At 51.0% G+C, this 21,759-nt stretch overlaps 1 long non-coding RNA gene across 1 annotated transcript in view; it reads right to left on the bottom strand.

The window, feature by feature from the left end:
• Nucleotides 1-21,141, bottom strand: part of LOC140410740 (uncharacterized) — a 61,637-nt gene extending 40,496 nt beyond the window's left edge. The window contains exons 1-3 of the long non-coding RNA XR_011940721.1: nucleotides 19,849-21,141; nucleotides 18,666-18,778; nucleotides 16,893-17,021 (exon numbers count right to left, since the gene is read on the bottom strand). This is a non-coding gene — a long non-coding RNA (uncharacterized lncRNA). The remainder of the gene's footprint in view (nucleotides 1-16,892; nucleotides 17,022-18,665; nucleotides 18,779-19,848) is intronic.
• Between the last annotated feature and the right edge of the window lie 618 nt (nucleotides 21,142-21,759).

The following is a 21,759-nucleotide window of genomic DNA, read 5'->3' as shown; positions in this document are numbered from 1 at the left end:
CTCTTGTAAAACTCCTCCCCATACCCTTGGTTCCTTCCCCCCCAACTTTCCACCCCGGCTAGACCACTCGGACCCTGTTCTGCCAGGCTCCGATGGCCGCAGCCCCTCCCCCCACCTCACTCCCGTTCACTGGCCGGCACACACCGGCCAGCGTGGAGGCCCCCGCCCAGGTCCCTTTCCCACTTGCCTGGCCCCAGGAAAGCCCAAAGATCCCCTTTTAGCACACAAACCCCGCCTATCCACCTACACCACAAAGAACTCTCATTTCGAGTGAAAGTCCCGTCCCTTCCCTCGTCCAAATATATACCACCTTGGCTCCTTTAATCTCTACACCCGCGCGCAGTGATACAAAAAAGAAGAAAATACAGTCATGAGGTTACATCGGCACATGGCCATTCCTCAGTTTGTCAGTTCTGCCACAGTCCTTCTGCTTTCGCAAACTCCTCCGCTGCTTCCGCCGTTCCAAAATAAAAGTCCCTGAGCTTGTAAGTCACCCTCAGCTTCGCTGGATATACAATGCCGTACCGGGTGAAGAGGGCTAATGTACAGTGCCCTCTTCACCCGGTTGAAGGCAGCCCGCCTCCTTGCCAGCTCCACCGTAAAGTCCTGGTATACACATATACCAGCTCCAGCCCACTGCACCACCCGCTTCTGCTTGGCCCAGCTCAGGACCTTCTCCTTCACCCTGTACCTATGGAAGCACAGAGTCACTGCCCTTGGCGGCTCACTCGCCTTTGGTACAGGCCTCCACGACCGATGAGCCCGATCCAGTTCATATCGGGAGGGGTCCTCCCCCTCCCCCAGTAGTTTTGCCAGCATCGCGGCAAAATACTCAGTCGGCTTCGGTCCTTCAACTCCTTCGGGCAGCCCCACAATCCTCAAGTTCTGTCGCCTGGATCTATTTTCCAGGTCTTCCATTTTTCCTCGCAGATCCTTGTTAGTATCCATCACCTTCCGCATCTCTTTCCCCATCGAGGCAAGTTGATCACCGTGCTGCAATAACGTCTCCTCCACTTCCTTCAGCGCCTCCCCTTGCTCTCGCACCTCCGCCACTGCGCTCGCCACCTCCGTCCTCACCGGGGAAACCACCTCCTCCACCAGCACACTCAAAGCCTCCCTCATCTCCTTCCTCACCGTCTCCATGCATTTCGCAATCTGCGCCAACTGCTTTTCAAATTCCGCAGCCATCACCTTGGTTATTTCTTGAACCGTAAGCAGTGCGGCCTTCCCTGGTGCTCCAGCCTCCATTTTTCCTGGTGACCCCGCGGTGACCTTTCCACTCCCCGACGGACCTCCAGCTGGGTTTTTTTCGGCCGTTTTTCTGCTCACCCTCGACATTTTTCTTTGGGTTTTTTTTCCCTCCTGTGTCTTCTCAGTGCCTCCTCCATGCCTTCTCCCTTCTTCTGCCGCCTCCGCGGACCCTGGGACCGGGCTTAAAGCCCCGAAATTGCCGTTCCCGAGCGGGGGCTCTCCATTGTGCGGCCGCCTCCCGCCCGCCGTCACCGAAGTCGGTATTAGCCCTCCTTAGTAGTTTCCCACACATGACTCCACAGTCCCCTTTCTCTAGGATGTCCGCGTCCAGTAGGTCCTCCAGCAGTGATCATCGTGGTGGTTGTGGGTGCGTCCTCATTTCCCATTGTAGGAAAGATTTGATCTGCAAGTACCTTAGCTCATCCCCCCCACCCCTGTCAGCTGGAACTTTTCTCAGTTCCTCAAGCGTCGTCAGTCTGTTATCAGTGTAAAAGTCCCTAACTGTTGTAGCAATCTGGGTTGGCCACTTCCCGACTTTAAAAAGGAGATCCGCTAAGAATGCAAGGAAATTCAGTCAATCGCAGGAAAAACAAGCAGGTGCAAAGTTCCCTGTATATCAGAACTTGCAGGAACCCAGACAGCACTGAAACTAACAACCATCTACATATTAATGAGCGATCCCAGGGAACAATTGGAAACAGTTAAGGTAAACAAGGCCAAGCCAGACTCCTCGGCGCCAGCAGGAGCAAAGACAAAGGAAGGCCAACGGACACTTAGGAACCGCCCAGCGATCAGGGAACAGCTCCAGTATTGGAGAAATCGATCCAAGTGATCAGAACTTAGACCAGTCACTTGGAACCAGGTACGGGGTCCGCTCCGAATGGCGCGAAGCCCCTGGGGACTATAAAATAGAGTCCCCAAGTTCAATTCGTCCGTCTTGGCAGGGTCTCTCAGCAGCTTGAAACAACCCTTGAACGTGACCCGCCTAGTAGCTGCACCAACCAAGTAAGTCTCCAGTCAACGCACGCTACGAGATAGGCGCTCCTAGCTACCAGTCTATACCAGCTTTGAAGCCTGCAGATTCAGAATCGAACAAAAGGCCATTTGTTCCCCTGACCTGGTGGGCCAGTTCCAAAGCTAAGTATAGGCATTTTAGTGTTAGAGATAGTCTAGTAAGTAGAGTTTTATCCATGAGTAGTTATTGATTGTGTATAATAAAGATACCTGGCGACTCTAGAGCAAAGGTTATAGAAACAGAGCAAATTAAGTAAAGACACAATGAGCAACATTTAAGAGCCAACCAAAAGTTAGCAACATTTACTGGCGACTCTGGTGGGACAACCAAAAGTTAGCAACACTGTCAGTGTCCCCCCCACCCCCCCCGTCCTGTCTGCACCTTTTGAAGGTGGCATCCATTTTCGCTGGCGTGAACCTGTGGTTGTTGCAGATGGGGGCTTTGTCAGTCATTTTGGTTAGCCCGAAATGCTGTCGCAACTAGTTCCACTACCAGAATTTTGCTACCACAACTGGGCTCGTTAAATATTTCTTCAGTGGGGTTGCAAGTGCGGTCATGGCTAGGGCCCAGAGGGTGGTCCCTCTGCAGGACTCCTCCTCCATAAGCAACCACCCAGCTTCTGGCTCCTTTATCCACTCCTTTACCCTCTCCGCAGTTGCTGCACAGGTTTGGGAGGGTTAGGACCCGCGTGGATCTCGTTCTCTGCAGTAATCTCTTTTGGATCCTTGCGTCCTTTCCACCCCCCCCCCCCCCCTCTCCTGCCACACACACAAACACCATAATTAGTTTGTCCAGTTAATTGAAGAACGCCATGGGAATGTAGATCGGTTTGGATCTAAACAGGAAGAGGAACCTGGGCAGTATGTTCAAATTGATCGTTTGCTCTATCCCCGCCAAGGAGCGTGTTCCATCTCTGCAGGTCCTTTTTTATTTCTTCTATCAGGCTGGTCAGGTTCCACTTGTGGATCCCTATCCAGTCATGAGCGATTTGGATCCCCAGGTAGTGGAATTTATGTCGGGCTTGTTTAAAAGGCAACCCCTCCAACTCTGCCTCTCCCCCTTGCAGGTTCACAGGACGACCTCGGTTTTGCTCAGGTTAAGTTTGTAGCCCGAGAAGACTCCAAACACTTTCAAGAGCGCCATGATTCCTTCCATGCTGCTTCGTGGATCCGAGATGTAGAGGAGCAGGTCATCTGCATAGAGCGAGACTCTCCAGATCCCCTTCTAATTCTTTGCCGCCCTAAGCACGATCGCCAGTGGTTCGATCGCTAGGGCAAACAGCAGCGGAGACAATAGGCATCCCTGACTTGTGCCTCTGTGCAGTTGGAAGTACTTAGAGCTGGTGGTATTTGTCTGATAGCTTGCCATGGGCACGATGTTCAGGAGTTCACCCAAGCGGTAAACCCTGTTCCAAGCCCGAACCGCTCCAGTACCTCTATTAGGTGCGTCGACTCTGTCGAAGGCCTTTTTTGCGTCCAGGGAGACGATCACCTCAGGTGTTCTCTCCCCGGATGGGGTCATGATTACATCCAGCAGGCATCTGAAGTTCAAAGTTAGCTGTCTACCCTTGAGAAAGCCCACCTGGTCTTCTGCGTCTACCTCTGGTACACATTCCACCAGCCTATTGGCTAGGATCTTGGTCAGTATTAATATGTCTGCATCTTTGTCTTTCTGGGGTATCAGCGAGATTGAGGTTTGTGCCAGCGTAGGTGGCAGGGTGCCCCTCGCCAGTGAGTCTGTGAACATCTCCTGTAGGTGTGGGGCTAGTGCCGTCGCAAATCTTTTGTAGGAGTCCGCCGGGAATCCATCTGGTCCTGGAATCTTCCCACCTGCATGGAGCTAATACTCTCTGTGACTTCTCCCAGTTCTAGCAGTGCTTCCAGTCCCCGTCTCCTATCCTCCCCCACAACTGGTATGTCCAGCCCATCGAGGAACTGCTTTATCCTCAAGATCCCTGCTGAGGACTCGGAGGTGTACAGCCACTGGTCAATGGTCTCGAATGCCTTTTCCGGCTCCACTACTATGTTGCCTCTGCTGTCCCTAATCTGGGCTATTTCCCTCGTGGCTGCCTGGCTTTGTCTCCGTGCTCATACGGGGTCCCCTATGCCTTGCGGAGTTGGTGCACTGCTTTCATTGTGGAGAGCAGATCAGAGTCCATCTGTAGCATTTTACTCTCCGCCAGGTGTTCTACGGTCGGGCCCTCGGAGTATCTAGTATGGGGTCGACTAGCTGTTGCCAATCATCCTCTCTTCCCTATCTCTCCGTGCTTTGTATGCAATAATTTCTCCCCTGATCACAGCCTTAGCGCCTCCCAGAACATGGAGGGTGAGACCTTCCCATTCTGGTTGTTAGTAGTATACTCGTCTATGGTCTGTGATATTTTCTCACAGTAGGCCTTGTTGGCTAGGTGGGCCGTGTCTAACCTCCATGGAGGGCGTTGGGCACGGCCCGTATCCAACCTCGCATCCATATAGTGTGGAGCGTGGTCGAAGATGATAATTGCAGAATATTCTGCTCGTTAGCCCTGGAAGCACTGATTTCCCCAATATAAAGAAGTTGATCTGTCAATATACCTTGTGTACTTGGGAGGAGAACTCCTTCTCTCCTGGGTGGGTGAACTGCCATGGGTCCACAGCCTCCATTTGCTCCATGAATGTGGAGTTATTTTGCCATGTTGGAGGTCTTTCCTGTTTTGGGATTTGACCTGTCTGTGTGTGGGATGTGGAACCTGTCTGTAATATTCCAGGTGACTATCCTGATTGGGAGGGGGGGTTCTTACCCCCCCCCCCCCCCACGCTCTTGCGGGATCAACCATACTTTCCTGGTCGACGCGCCCCTGCACTCCAGGGTTTCCCTTTGTTAGGGGGGACTGTTCAAAATGGCCACAGCACTGTTCTCCCCAAAAGGTCTACTACCCCCCCCCCCCCTTCCTTTGCCAGACGCTTCCCCCCTTGCGGGAAATGCGCTGCAGCCTGTCTCTTTGGCATGGTCGTACAGCGGTTAGCATTGTTGCTTCATAGCAGCAGGGTCCCAGGTTTGATTCCCTGCTTGGGTCACTGTCTGTGTGGAGTCTGCATGTTCTCCCCATGTCTGCGTGGGTTTCCTCCGGGTGCTCCAGTTTCCTCCCACAAATTCCGAAAGGTGAATTGGACATTCTGAATTCTCCCTCTGTGTCAAAGTCAATATTTTCCCGCTTCTGTGGTAGAAAAATTCAACACACTCGGCAAGACAGAATAACAAGATTTATTTTCAAAAACAACTGCTTGCAGTAATGGCTGAAACTTGAAGTCAGAGGGCAGTCAACAAAACTGCTCAGTCTTTCACAAGTTACGCGCTTTTACAGAAAATCAGTTCAGTATTTATACATTATCATTATCAAGATTGCGTGACTTCAGCTTAGTCAAATTCGATCGGAAGTAGAAACGGAAGCAATGTCTGCTGACCTTATTGGGCTCTTTGTCGCATCACTCATACCATTATCTTGTCCTTGGAGGGAACATTGAGAGGTCGGAGGAGACTTATTTCTTCCTGACTTTATCTTGTCTTATTCCTACGGCCCTGGGTTATGACGGGTTAGTCTTATCAGGAGTTGCCGAGGTCCGGTATTTTGGAATGGCTTGACCTTCTCTGATCTTATTCATACTTCAAGTTATGCAGAGTCGGCCTTGTTAGTCTTACAGGGGTCTGAAATGGTTAGGGCAGTATTTCTTACATTGTATCAAATATTTTGACCAGTCTTCCCATTGACCAGTTTTCCCATCATGCCATTACTTTATTCGTACCATATCACATTCCCTCCTTTTGTCATATCATGACAACTAGTTAAATAGGTATATCCATGACTCAATTGAAAATGCATTTACAGAAGCAACCAAACAATCCTATCCCTACGAACAGAAGTAGCAACAGCATGAAGGCCTTAAAGATCCAGTCAAATAATCCATGACCCAACCACCCTAGCCAACCCGGCGGGTTATAGTCATGAAATTCACTGCCAATCTCTTGAATTTGAGCAGCCTGTCTCATAATATGGTCGGCCAGTTTAGTGATATTTTCAGAGCCATCTGGAATATAAGTACAGCACTCCTGACCTACGATAGCGCACGCTCCTCCCTGCGAGGCTAACAGATAAACGGCTGTCCTGCCGTTACTGGGAGATGTGCCTGTTTCACCTGTGAGTGGAGAAACTTCAGAGAAAGTGTTAATTGCTTTAAATAGTTCTGCATTTGTTCCCCCATCACATGTAGGTCTACTCCCTCTAGGGGTTTTTCATGGGCATCCCAGGGCATCCTCATTGGCCGACCATAGACTATCTCTGCAGCTGACAGGCCGGTCCGCGAATGGGGAGTCACTCGCATGTGAAACAGTGCCAAGGGTAATACTTTTAGCCAATTTAACCCAGTTTCTTCAGTTAATTTAGATAATTTTTCTTTTAAAGTCCCGTTGGCTCTTTCCACAATTCCTGCAGCCTGCGGGTGATACGTGCAGTGCAGTTGCTGTTTAATTACGAGTGCTTCGCACAATTCAGTATTGATCCGAGCTACAAAACGTGGTCCATTGTCTGAGCTCACCATTTTGGGTACCCCAAAACGAGGAATGACTTGCGTTAACAATAACTTCACCACCGTATGTGCCGTACAATTTGTGGTGGGAAAGGCTTCAATCTATTTACTAAACACATCGATTATTACTAAACAATATTTATAGCACTGTGCTTTTGGCAAATCGATAAAATCAAGCTGTATACAGGCAAAAGGGCCACCTGGCAAGGGAGTGGTTCCTGGAGGGCATTTAATGCCTTTACCCTTATTATGTTTCATACAAATGACGCATCGATCCAGCCACGTTTGCGCTGCTGTATTCAAATCTGGGTGCCACCAAGTTTTCAGGAGGAGCTGTACCATTCCCTCCTTGCCAAGATGGGTACAAGAATGCAAATAATCAATAAGTACCGGCAATAAATAATTTGAAATACAAACTTGACCAACGGGGGTAAGCCAGAGGTCTCGTGTCAAGGAGTGTGAACACCCCATTGACTTCCATAGTGTGCGCTCGGAATCAGAGGGGTCCCTCTGTAAATTTTGAACTTCAGTTATGTCTGGCATGCCCTTCGTTCCTAATGCAGGTACCTGGTTCAGAGCCTGATTAGCACCACTGGGAACAATCAGAGAGGCTGATATGGCCGCAGCCTTAGCAGCCGAATCAGCACGGGCATTTCCTAATTGAACAGGAGTGTCCCCCTCTGTGTGCGCAGCACATTTAATAATTGCCAATTGATGGGGAAGCCGAATAGCATCGAGGAGATTTTTTTTTTTTTTTTTTAAATATTTTATTGAAAATTTTTGGTCAACCAACACAGTACATTGTGCATCCTTTACACAATATTATAACAACACAAATAACAATGACCTATTTTATAAACAGAAAATGAATAAATAATAAATAACAAAAATGAAAACTAACCCTAATTGGCAACTGCCTTATCACAAGTAACACTCTCCAAAAATATAATTTAACAGTCCAATATATAATTATCTGTAGCAACGACCTATACATATTATACAGTATATATTAACAACCCTGAGAGTCCTTCTGGTTCCTCTCCCACCCCCTCCCCCCCACCCCCCACCCCCTCCCCCACCCCCCGATCCTGGGCTGCTGCTGCTGCCTTCTTTTTTCCATTCCATCTATCTTTCTGCGAGGTATTCGACGAACGGTTGCCACCGCCTGGTGAACGCTTGAGCCGACCCCCTTAGGACGAACTTAATCCGCTCTAGCTTTATAAACCCTGCCATGTCATTTATCCAGGTCTCCACCCCCAGGGGCTTGGCTTCTTTCCACATTAGCAATATCCTACGCCGGGCTACTAGGGACGCAAAGGCCAAAACATCGGCCTCTCTCGCCTCCTGCACTCCCGGCTCTTGTGCAACCCCAAATATAGCCAACCCCCAGCTTGGTTCGACCCGGACCCCCACTACTTTTGAAAGCACCTTTGTCACCCCCATCCAAAACCCCTGTAGTGCCGGGCATGACCAAAACATATGGGTATGATTCGCTGGGCTTCTCGAGCACCTCGCACACCTATCCTCCACCCCAAAAAATTTACTGAGCCGTGCTCCAGTCATATGCGCCCTGTGTAATACCTTAAACTGAATCAGGCTTAGCCTGGCACACGAGGACGACGAGTTTACCCTGCTTAGGGCATCTGCCCACAGCCCCTCCTCGATCTCCTCCCCCAGCTCTTCTTCCCATTTCCCTTTTAGTTCATCTACCATAGTCTCCCCTTCGTCCCTCATTTCCCTATATATATCTGACACCTTACCATCCCCCACCCATGTCTTTGAGATCACTCTGTCCTGCACCTCTTGTGTCGGGAGCTGCGGGAATTCCCTCACCTGTTGCCTCGCAAAAGCCCTCAGTTGCATATACCTGAATGCATTCCCATGGGGCAACCCATATTTCTCGGTCAGCGCTCCCAGACTCGCGAACTTCCCATCCACAAACAGATCTTTCAGTTGCGTTATTCCTGCTCTTTGCCACATTCCATATCCACCATCCATTCCCCCCGGGGCAAACCTATGGTTGTTTCTTATCGGGGACCCCCCCAAGGCTCCAGTCTTTCCCCTATGCCGTCTCCACTGTCCCCAAATCTTCAGTGTAGCCACCACCACCGGGCTTGTGGTGTAGTTCCTCGGTGAGAACGGCAATGGGGCTGTCACCATAGCCTGTAGGCTACTCCCCCTATAGGACGCCCTCTCTAATCTCTTCCACGCCGCTCCCTCCTCCTCTCCCATCCACTTACTCACCATTAAAATATTAGCGGCCCAATAATACTCACTTAGGCTCGGTAGTGCCAGCCCCCCCCTATCCCTGCTATGCTGTAAGAATCCCTTCCTCACTCTCGGGGTTTTCCCGGCCCACACAAAACCCATGATGCTCTTTTCGATCCTTTTAAAAAAAGCCTTCGTGATCACCACCGGGAGGCACTGAAACACAAAGAGGAATCTCGGGAGGACCACCATCTTAACCGCCTGCATCCTCCCTGCCAGTGACAGGGATACCATATCCCATCTCTTGAAATCCTCCTCCATTTGTTCCACCAACCGCGTTAGATTTAACCTATGCAATGTGCCCCAATTCTTGGCTATCTGGATCCCCAGGTAACGAAAGTCCCTTGTTACCTTCCTCAACGGTAGGTCCTCTATTTCTCTACTCTGCTCCCCTGGATGCACCACAAACAACTCACTTTTCCCCATGTTCAATTTATACCCTGAAAAATCCCCAAACTCCCCAAGTATCCGCATTATTTCTGGCATCCCTTCCGCCGGGTCTGCCACATATAGTAACAAATCGTCTGCATACAAAGATACCCGGTGTTCTTCTCCTCCTCTAAGTACTCCCCTCCACTTCTTGGAACCCCTCAACGCTATCACCAGGGGCTCAATCGCCAGTGCAAACAATAATGGGGACAGAGGGCATCCCTGCCTTGTCCCTCTATGGAGCCGAAAATATGCAGATCCTCGTCCATTCGTGACCACGCTCGCCATCGGGGCCCTATACAACAGCTGCACCCATCTAACATACCCCTCTCCAAAACCAAATCTCCTCAACACCTCCCACAAATAATTCCACTCCACTCTATCAAATGCTTTCTCGGCATCCATCGCCACTATCTCCGTTTCCCCCTCTGGTGGGGGCATCATCATTACCCCTAACAGCCTCCGTATATTCGTGTTCAGCTGTCTGCCCTTCACAAACCCAGTTTGGTCCTCGTGGACCACCCCCGGGACACATTCCTCTATTCTCATTGCCATTACCTTGGCCAGGATCTTGGCATCTACATTTAGGAGGGGAATAGGTCTATAGGACCCGCATTATAGCGGGTCCTTTTCCTTGTTTAAGAGAAGCGATATCGTTGCTTCAGACATAGTCGGGGGCAGTTGTCCCCTTTCCTTTGCCTCATTAAAGGTCCTCGTCAATACCGGGGCGAGCAAGTCCACATATTTTCTATAGAATTCGACTGGGAATCCATCCGGTCCCGGGGCCTTTCCCGCCTGCATGCTCCTAATTCCTTTCACCACTTCTTCTACCTCGATCTGTGCTCCCAGTCCCACCCTTTCCTGCTCTTCCACCTTGGGAAATTCCAGCCGATCCAAAAGCCCATCATTTTCTCCCTCCCATCCGGGGGTTGAGCTTCATATAATTTTTTATAAAATGTCTTGAACACTCCATTCACTCTCTCCGCTCCCCGCTCCATCTCTCCTTCCTCATCCCTCACTCCCCCTATTTCCCTCGCTGCTCCCCTTTTCCTCAATTGGTGTGCCAGCAACCTGCTCGCCTTCTCCCCATATTCGTACTGTACACCCTGTGCCTTCCTCCATTGTGCCTCTGCAGTGCCCGTAGTCAGCAAGTCAAATTCTACATGTAGCCTTTGCCTTTCCCTGTCCAGTCCCTCCTCCGGTGCTTCCGCATATTGTCTGTCCACCCTCAAAAGTTCTTGCAGCAACCGCTCCCGTTCCTTACTCTCCTGCTTCCCTTTATGTGCCCTTATTGATATCAGCTCCCCTCTAACCACCGCCTTCAACGCCTCCCAGACCACTCCCATCTGGACCTCCCCATTATCATTGAGTTCCAAGTACATTTCAATGCACCCCCTCACCCTTAGACACACCCCCTCATCTGCCATTAGTCCCATGTCCATTCTCCAGGGTGGGTGCCCTCCTGTTTCCTCCCCTATCTCCAAGTCTACCCAGTGTGGAGCGTGATCCGAAATGGCTATAGCCGTATACTCCGTTCCCCTCACCTTCGGGATCAACGCCCTTCCCAGCACAAAAAAGTCTATTCGCGAGTAGACTTTATGGACATATGAGAAAAACGAGAACTCTTTACTCCTAGGTCTGCTAAATCTCCACAGGTCTACACCTCCCATCTGCTCCATAAAATCTTTAAGTTTGGCTGCTGCCGGCCTCTTTCCAGTCCTGGACTTCGACCTATCCAGCCCTGGTTCCAACACTGTATTAAAATCTCCCCCCATTATCAGCTTTCCCATCTCTAGGTCCGGAATGCGTCCTAGCATCCGCCTCATAAAATTGGCATCATCCCAGTTCGGGGCATATACGTTTACCAAAACCACCGTCTCCCCCTGTAGTTTGCCACTCACCATCACGTATCTGCCCCCGTTATCCGCCACTATAGTCTCTGCCTCGAACATTACCCGCTTCCCCACTAATATAGCCACCCCACTGTTTTTCGCATCTAGCCTCGAATGGAACACCTGCCCCACCCATCCTTTGCGTAGCCTAACCTGGTCTAACAGTTTCAGGTGTGTTTCCTGTAACATAACCACATCTGCCTTAAGTTTCTTAAGGTGTGCGAGTACCCGTGCCCTCTTTATCGGCCCGTTCAGCCCTCTCACATTCCACGTGATCAGCCGGGTTGGGGGGCTTCCTACCCCCACCCCCCCGGCCCACCCCCCCCTTGTCGATTAGCCATCCCCTTTTTCCAGCTCCTCACCCGGTTCCCACGCAGCTGTATCTCCCCCAGGCGGTGCCCCCCCGCCCATCCCCTCCCATACCAGCTCCCCCCTCTCCCCAGCAGCAGCAACCCAGTAATTCTCCCCTCCCACCCCCTCCGTTAGATCCCCCGCTAGCGTAATTACTCCCCCCATGTTGCTCCCAGAACTCAGCAAACTCTGGCCGACCTCGGCTTCCCCCCGTGACCTCGGCTCGCACCGTGCGACGCCCCCTCCTTCCTGCTTCTCTATTCCCGCCATTATTATCATAGCGTGGGAACCAAGCCCGCGCTTCTCCCTTGACCCTGCCCCCAATGGCCAACGCCCCATCTCCTCCACCTCCCCTCCTCCCCCCATCACCACCTGTGGAAGAGAGAAAAGTTACCACATCGCAGGATTAGTACATAAAACTCCTCTTTCCCCCCTTTTTAACCCCACTCTTCGCCCCCCACATTCGCCCCACCACTTTGTTCAAACGTTCTGTTTAATAACCCGCTCATTCCAGTTTTTCTTCCACAATAAAAGTCCACGTTTCATCCGCCGTCTCAAAGTAGTGGTGCCTTCCTCGATATGTGACCCACAGTCTTGCCGGTTGCAGCATTCCAAATTTTATCTTCTTTTTGTGAAGCACCGCCTTGGCCCGATTAAAGCTCGCCCTCCTTCTCGCCACCTCCGCACTCCAGTCTTGATAAACGCGGATCACCGCGTTCTCCCATTTACTGCTCCGAGTTTTCTTTGCCCATCTAACGACCATTTCTCTATCCTTAAAACGGAGGAATCTCACCACTATGGCTCTGGGAATTTCTCCTGCTCTCGGTCCTCGCGCCATCACTCGGTATGCTCCCTCCACCTCCAACGGACCCGCCGGGGCCTCCGCTCCCATTAACGAGTGCAGCATCGTGCTCACATATGCCCCGACGTCCGTTCCCTCCACACCTTCAGGAAGACCAAGAATCCTCAGGTTGTTCCTCCTTGCATTGTTCTCCAGTGCCTCCAACCTTTCCACACATCGTTTCTGATGTGCCTCATGCATCTCCGTCTTCACCGCCAGGCCCTGTATGTCGTCCTCATTCTCGGCTGCCTTTGCCTTCACGACCCGAAGCTCCCGCTCCTGGGTCTTTTGTTCCTCCTTTAGCCCTTCGATCGCCTGTAGTATCGGGGCCAACAGCTCTTTCCTCATTTCCTTTTTGAGCTCTTCCACACAGCATTTCAAGAACTCTTGTTGTTCAGGGCCCCATGTTAAACTGCCACCTTCCGACGCCATCTTGGTTTTTGCTTGCCTTCCTTGCCGCTGTTCTAAAGGATCCACTGCAATCCGGCCACTTTCTCCTCCTTTTTTCATCCGTATCCAGGGGGGATTCCCTTCTGGTTTACCGCACAGTGTTTTTAGCCGTCAAAATTGCCGTTGGGGCTCCTATCAAGAGCCCAAAAGTCCGTTTCACCGGGAGCTGCCGAAACGTGCGACTCAGCTGGTCATCGCCGCACCCGGAAGTCCATCGAGGAGATTTTTAACCCAAAGAGCATTTTGAATGGGAGCTCCCACAGAGGTGAGAAAGCCAGGCTGTTGCCAGAGGCACCCAAAATCGTGGGTCACGCCAAAGGCATACCTAGAATCAGTGTAAACATTAGTACTTTTATCTGTGGCCAAAATACATGCTCGAGTAAGGGCAAATAGCTCGGCTTTTTGTGCGGAGACAGGGGTCTCGAAGGCTGCTGCTTCCTGCACGTCAGTGTCAGTTACCACGGCATATCCCGACTGTGGGATGCCAAGGGTCCGCAAGGTTATCGGGGGGCTGTTCGAGGAACACAGCAGGATTTAAGGTAGAACAGTAATGAAAAGAGAGGTTGGGGTTTTGCAATAGTGAAACCTCATAGCGGCTCAAGCAGGCTTGAGTCAGATGCTGGGTTTGCTGAGACGTTAGGAGAGCCACAATAGAGTGCGAGGTATGCACTCGCACTGGCTGGTGAAGGGTCAGATTAGAGGCTGCCTGTGCTAACAAATGGACAGCCGTAAGAATTTGGGTGCAGGGAAGTAGACCGCAAGCTACAGGATCCAATTTAGTAGAATAGTAGGCGACCGGGCGACGCCGGTCACCGTGTTCTTGTGTAAGAACACCAGTGGCACATTCATCAAGAACATTAACGTACAACTGAAAGGGTCTGTCATACATAGGTCTGTCCTAGCACTGGGCGGTAGCCAAGGCGCTTTTGAGAGTAACAAAAGATTGTTTTGCTGAATCAGGAAGTTCAAACTTAAGAGGAGCATTTTGAGAGGAGTACGCAGTTAAATCTTTAGTATGGATAGTAACATTCGGAATCCATTGTCTGCAAAAGTTCACCAATCCTAAAAAGGCTCGCACCTGCTTGGGCGATGTAGGAAATGGGGTCTGCAGTATAGGAGTAATGCATTCCTGAGTAAGGGAGCGATCCGTAGCACTTATTAGGACACCCAGAAATTTGACCTGCCGTTGGCCTTTATGAACTTTAGCGGGCGGGATCACATATCCCCATGAATGGAGACGGATGAGCAGGTAAACGGTGTCACGCTGGTTAGCGATGAAATCAGGGCTGGCAAGGAGTAAGTCATCAACATATTGGATGATGGTGGAGCCACCAGGAGTTGATAATGTCACTAACTGGGAGTGCAATGCTTGTGAGAAAAGGGTTGGTGAATGAATGAAGCCCTGTGGGAGCCTAGTCCAAGTGTATTGGTTGCCCTTAAATGTAAAGGCAAACAAATACTGTGATTCAGGGGCGAGGGGTAGCGCAAAAAAGGCATGTTGTAAATCAACAAGGGTGAAAACAGTCGCTTCCGGTGGGACATTACTAAGGATTGTCGCCGGGTTTGGGACAATAGGATGTAAGGGTTCCACTATCTGATTAATACATCGGAGGTCTTGGACCAAACGCCATTCAGATGGTCTTCCTTTCTTAGGAACTGGAAGAATCGGGGTGTTACAGGGCAATTGGCATGCTACCAAAATTCCCTGTTGAATGAATGATTGAATCATGACCGAGACTCCTTCTTCAGCCTCGGGGTGCAAAGGGTACTGTGAAATCAAGGGCAAGGGCATGTTAGGTTTAACTTTAATAACAACGGGAGGGACATTAGTGAGACCAACTCTGTGTTTGGAGGCCGCCCATAAATCTGCGGGTAGTTCAGAAGTCGTTGATTGGACTGAACGATGGTGGTGCAGGTAGGCTCGTCAGAGTGGTCTGTTGAGAGGACCGGAAAGTTGGATTGGGCGAGTCAGTAGGGGTTAGAGGTAGTGAAGGGTGTCTGCTGACGGGGTTGAAATCTACCTTGTCGTCGGGGTGCTGGACAATCCCTAGCGTAGTGCCCTGTCCATTGACAGTTGAAGCAAGTGACATTATACTTGGCAGGAGGACGAAGCGGAGGAGCGCTGTCGAAATCCTCCCTGTGTGGAGCGAAGGGGCAAGGAGCCCGTGAGCGGTAACCAAATTCAGGAGGGTCCGTGCAATCTGGGCGATAGTAACGTGAATCTGTCTGAGAGTTCTGACCTTTAGGAGCTCTTCTTTGAGAGGGATGTTGGATGAATTTGGATTAAATTTTGGGCCAAGTGTCTTTGTAACAGGTCTCACGGTTGCGGCCATTGCTCCAATAATAAGACACAGCACGTTTCATTTGAGGTTTAGAATTGTCAGACCAGTCCATGTTATTAGTTTTAATACTGGATTCTACGCGGTCAGCCAAAACCTGCATTAATAGTGAATTAAATTGGGGAGACTGAGTGCCTGCATTGAAAGCAATGTTCCTGGAGTAAAGAGTGTAAACGCCACAAAAGCAGTCAAAAAATTCTGGACCATCTTCCTTAGAAGTGGGGGTACATTCAAGGAGTTTGGCGATGTGAACGTGTGGTAGCACTGTACATGATCGCAGTTCTCCTCAAAAACTCAGTGAACCCCTCTGGGTCCTCTTTGCAGGAGGGACATTGGGCCATGATCAAACATAGCTCATGGGTTTAAAAGCCTGCCACACCTCAATGAATGGGTCGTCATTATCACCAGCGTGGGGGTCAATAACACTCCTAATGGGATAATTTGCAGGGGGAAGTGGTGGCGGAAAGGTTTCCTCCTCCTTAGGTTGGAGTGATAAATCAAGAAAAGCCTGATTAACAGAGGTGAAGGGTTGTTCCATATTAACGGCTTGCGTATGTGACTGAGTGCGTTCTGCTACGGGGGATGTGTTAGCAGAGGTTTCATTGGCAGTGGGACCATAAAGGGGAGTCTGGACTTGGGACGGTGGAATTGTAGAGTCAGGGTGTGCAGGATGAGGGTGGGGTCCAGGGGTTAAATCCTCCTCCTCTTCCGTATCGCCTGAATAGGGAAACATCGGCATGCCAGAGCAACTGGGAGGATCCTCTTTTCGTTTAATTTGCTGGGCTAGCCCTCTTTGCCTATTGGTTGGAGATTTTTTATTTTCACCTTGTTGTTTATGCTTTCTATCCCAAAGTTCACATTCCAATTTTAAAATCTCCCAATTTTTTGCTTTACCATCCACACAATCATCAATCCCTTTTCTACGGGCGTTATCTCTCCAACTCATTAATAGTGATTGTTCGTGGCGCTTGTGGACTGCTTTTTCCACTCTTAGAGATTAAAAACTTCCACTTAAAACCGGCGTTTCTCTGCCAAATGATTTTCTCAGCAGAAATGCAATTACCGTAGTTCCAAGTGCCCCCTAGTGGCCAAATATCGTTACCCAATTTATTGTTCAGCGCTGCAGATAATCTTTGTAAATTACGTTCATGTGAAGGGTTTTCAGAGCACATGGAAAATAGAGGGGAATTGCCCCCGGTTTTGTCTAAACTCTGTTCTATAATGTCAATAAAATGTGCCCCTGGCAATCAAAAAAAAACCCTGATACCAATTCAAATTGCAGGGTCCCTGAGCCAAAGTTAAACCTGTAAAACAAGCAAGAGGTCCCTGACCTAAGGCTAACCACAATTGGGGTCCCTGACCCGGAGTACTCGACTAACAAGTTAATAAGTACAATTTAGATTCGAGCACCGTCACCTGTTTAGTTACTTCCGTCAGGGATGAGGAGTCGAACCACTAATCCGAGAGAGAGAGAGAGACCAAGGTTAATCTTACCTTATGCCGGCGTCTGTCTCTTTCCTCCGGGTCTGGCTCGATCACCTCTTCAGTCCCCCACGGAATTCACTCAGGATATTGGTAACTGCTCGCTTGCGCCAAAATGTCAAAGTCAATATTTTCCCGCTTCTGTGGTAGAAAAATTCAACACTCTCGTTAAGACAGAATAACAAGCTTTATTTTCGAAAACAACTGCTTGCAGTAATGGCTGAAACTTGAAGTCAGAGGGCAGTCAACAAAACTGCTCAGTCTCACAAGTTACGCGCTTTTACAGAAAATCAGTTCAGTATTTATACATTATCATTATGAAGATTGCGTGACTACAGCTTAGTCAAATTCGATCGGAAGTAGAAACGGAAGCAATGCCTGCTGACCTTATTGAGCTCTTTGTCGCATCACTCATACCATTATCTTGTCCTTAGAGGGAACATTGAGAGGTCGGAGGAGACTTATTTCTTCCTGACCTTATCTTGTCTTATTAGGGGCTGTTTAGCACAGGGCTAAATCGCTGGCTTTGAAAGCAGACCAAGGCAGGCCAGCAGCACGGTTCAATTCCCGTAACAGCCTCCCCGAACAGGTGCCGGAATGTGGCGACTAGGGGCTTTTCACAGTAACTTCATTGAAGCCTACTTGTGACAATAAGCAATTTTCATTTAATTTCCTACGGCTCTGGGTTATGATGAGTTAGTCTTATCAGGAGTTGCCGAGGTCCGGTATTTTGGAATGGCTTGACCTTCTCTGATCTTATTCATACTTCAAGTTATGCAGAGTCGGCCTTATTAGTCTTACGGGGGTCTGAAATGGTTAGGGCAGCATTTCTTACATTGTATCAAATATTTTGACCAGTCTTCCCATTGACCAGTTTTTCCACCATGCCATTACTTTATTCGTACCATATCACATCTGTGTACCCAAAGAGGCACTGGAATGTGGCGACTAGGGATTTTCACAGTAACTTCTCTGAAGTGTAAATGTAAGCCTACTTGTGACAATAATAAAGATTATTATTATTCTCTTACCGATGCTATCTACCCCACTATTCTGGTGCCCCCCCTCTCGGAGCTAGTTGCGCGTTCTCCTGAAGCCCGTTCCCTAAGTTTCTTATCCGGCATTCGCCTCATCCTCTTCTGCACTTTGCTGCACTCGTTCCTACCTTCCTCCCTTTTCTCCCTCGTACCCAGAACAAGGCAGTACAATCCCGCACAAAGTGATCGACATGGTGGTTCACTGTTGGCAATTCAGAAAGTAGACAATATGAGTCTCTTCATCACTATCCCTGCTGCCGCTTCTCTAGTTCCCAAAGCTTGGCTGGATACAGCATCCCAAATTTTATAAGTTTTTGTACAGCACGGCCTTCGCCTTTTTAAATTCGGCTGGACGCTTGGCCAAGTCAGCCCCAATGTCCTGATATATCCAAATCCAGTGGCTTTCATAGTTACAGTTCTTAGTTTGCCTCACCCAGCGCAGTATTCGTTCCCGGTCCTGGTACCGGTGCATTGTGGAGATTATTGCCCTCAGCTGTATCCTGGCTTTGGGCGGAGCGACTGCTGTGTTCTTTTGATTTCAGGTGGGTTGGGGAAGCTATCCCTTCCCACCAGGTTGCGCAGCATTTGAGCCATAGCCCTTTGTGTTCCTACCTTTCACTCCCCCCCCCCCCCCCCCCCCCCCCCCCAGCCCCCAGAAGGCCCACGAACCTTAGGATTTGACACCTCAACAGGTTCTCCTGGACTTTGGTTTTCCCTTCAAATTCCCCAGCATCGCAACCAGCCTTACCATCTCCTTCTCCAGGGCGACAATCTGGTCGTCCTGGTCTGTTGCAGTTTTTTCCAATTCGTGGTTGTATTCTCCTGGGCTTCCAGTCGCCTCTCCGCCTTATCTAGGGCCACCTGTTGTGGTAGTATGTATTGGGGGTCGTGTGGGACTGGAAGCCCTAATGTCATTGGCTGACAGATCCCGGGTCCTGGTTGGCCGTTGACCTCATACTCCGCCCTGAAGGCGAAGTATAAGAAGCCGGTGCCTTCCCCCGCATGCCAGTTTACTATCGGGCTGCTGGGGAACAGACACGCTTAATAAATTGTGGCGCACAAAGACTCCGTGAGACAAACAGAGTGAAGTCCTCGTCGCTGCCGACCTGGCTGGCGGCCCCAGGACCCATCCTGCTCCGAAAGCACGTGCGGGCACATAAGGCGGACCCGTTGGTCGAAAGGGTTCACCTCCTCCACGCAAACCCGCAGTACGCCTACGTGGAGTACCCCGACGGCCGACAGGACACGGTCTCCCTGCGGGATCTGGCGCCCGCCGGCACCACGCACACACCCCCGGCACCATCAACCCAACCGCCCCCCTTCCTGCCACCGCCGCACCCCGCGACCGCCCCCTTCCCAGGAGGATCAGCCCCCCTCCCCTTTGCACCGACAGCTAAAACCGTGCGGTTCCCGGAGACGACAACGCTGGTACAAGCACTACCACCACCGCCGGGGCCGAGGCGATCGACACGGACGACCAGACCGCCCGACCGACTCGTGGCGTCGATGTAAAACAAAGATGGACTGTCCAATGAACATTTTGTTTTCATATATCCTCTGTAAATAGTTGTAACAGGACGATACTGTCCAATACGGTCCTACCATGTAACTGTTCTCTCCTCCCAGGACCAGTACTGTAAACCCTTACCACCATACGAAGCATCACCCCGCCGGGTTCATTTTTGACAAGGGGTGAATGTGGTAGTATGTATTGGGGGTCATGTGGGACTGGAAGCCCTAATGTCATTGGCTGACAGATCCCGGGTCCTGGTTGGCCGTTGACCTCATACTCCGCCCTGAAGGCGAAGTATAAGAAGCCGGTGCCTTCCCCCGCATGCCAGTTTACTATCGGGCTGCTAGGGAACAGACACGCTTAATAAAGCCTCATCGACTTCACTCTGTTTGTCTCACGGAGTCTTTGTGCGCCACACCTGTATGGTCGCCAGAGCTTCGGCAACCGCATTCGTAACCGCAGCTTGGATGTCTGATTTTGTCTCTTCTCGATGTTCTCTCAATTCTCTTGAGATTGACACCTTCCACCCATTCCCTGGTGTGGGGGGCTTCTCGTGCAGGGGGCCAGTCCCTCTCGCTCTGGCGAGGCCTGGGTTTCACCGCCTTGTGCGTCGGACGGCTCAGTCGTTTGCTTGTCCAGGCTTTTTCTGGTTCCCACAGGTGCTCCTCAGTCCCTCTGCCAGTGACCTGACCATCTCCAGTAGCTGTGGCCACAGAGGAGGCAGCTACACATGTACAGGAGACCCTCAGCATTTTGTGGCCCGCCGGGCTGAAGGCACTCTTTGGAGTTAGCCGCCATGTTCGTCTCAAACTATGGGGCATTGCGATCTGCAGCCTGGCATCACCTCAGCTCCAGGGTGCACCTTGTCAGAGCACCTGCAAATGCATTTTAAAAAAGCACCTAGACACACCAGGATAGTACGAGTGTTTAAATTTTAAATGTTACGAATTGGTCTGTATGTATCATTAATTATTGTTGGGGCACTTATTCCTACATTCTTTATTCAATGTCTGATGTTTTCTCACTGGCAGTGTGAACCATTTGCCTCTTTGTAGGGGGAAGATGCAGTCTTGCCATCCCCATGGATGCGGCAATGCACTTTAGAGGCTCAACATTGTTAAGTACGGAGCGGGATGACATGCAGGGGTGATACGGCGACATGGCCTGGTGGTCTTACTCAGCAGGCAGCTCAGCGACCTCATGCCTGCTGGAAACAGCTGTGAATGAGGTTGACGCAAGCCTCCCGAACACGTCTCTCCAAGGCTCTTGCCTCTGGTGCAGGCAGCTCATCCCACTTTCTTGCTGGCCGTCCCCTTCTCCACATCTTCCTGGTCAGAAGAAGAGTGAATCTCCTCCAAGCCCTCTCGCTGAAAGGCCTCAGCCCGCAGTTGTGTTATGTTGTGCAGCACAAGCAAGACAACAGTGATCCTGGAAACTCTCACTGGGTCAAATTACAAAATGCCACTAGAACAGTCCAGGTAATGGAGCCACAGCTTGAGTGGACCGATTGTCTCTTTGATTTCTGCTTGGGCTGACCAGTGACAGGCACTTTCTCTTTCAAACACACTGGGCGCGATTCTCCACTCCCACGCCAGTTGGGAGAATCGCCTGGGCTGCCAAAATTTCCGGGGACGCCGGTCCGACGCCTTCCTGCGATTCTCCCAAGTGGCGGGAACGGCGCGGTCGAGTTTCGCGGGCCGCAGAATCGCCGGAGACACCCAAAATGGTGATTCTCTGGCACCCCCACTATTCTGAGGGCCGGATGGGCCGAGCGGTCAGGCCAAAACGGCGGGTTCCCCCCGGCGCTGTCCACACCTGGTCGCTGCAGTCGTGGGTGGTGCGTGAACGCTGGGGGGGCGGCCTGTGGGGGGGGGGGGGGGGGGGGGGGGGGGGGGCGAGGGGGGATCCTGCACCGGGCTTCACCTGGAATGTGGGGTGGCCCGCGATCGGTGCCCACCGATCGTCGGGCCGTCCTCTCTGAAGGTGGACCTCCTTCCTTCCGCGGCCCCGCAAGATCCGTCCCCCATCTTCTTGCGGGGCGGATTTAGAGAGGACGACAACCACGCATGCGCGGATGACGCCCGTTATGCGGCGCCGGCCGCGTCATCTATGCGGCGCCGCATTTACGCAGGCGACAAGGCCTGGTGCGTGTAGATGACGCGGCCCCGATCCTAGCCCATTGTCAGGGCCTGAATCGGTCGGCACCGGGGCCGTTCCGCGCCGTCGTGAACCTCGACGGCATTCACGACGGCGCAGCCACTTCAGCGTGGGAGTGGAGAATCCCGCCCACTGAACTTGATATTATCATTGCCAGTCCAGGAATGTCAGG

This window comes from Scyliorhinus torazame, chromosome 4 (genome assembly GCF_047496885.1).
Source record: "Scyliorhinus torazame isolate Kashiwa2021f chromosome 4, sScyTor2.1, whole genome shotgun sequence".
In the NCBI taxonomy this organism is placed as follows: Eukaryota; Metazoa; Chordata; class Chondrichthyes; order Carcharhiniformes; family Scyliorhinidae; genus Scyliorhinus; species Scyliorhinus torazame.
Note: the sequence above shows the minus strand (reverse complement) of the source record. Positions and strands in the feature narration are given on the sequence as shown.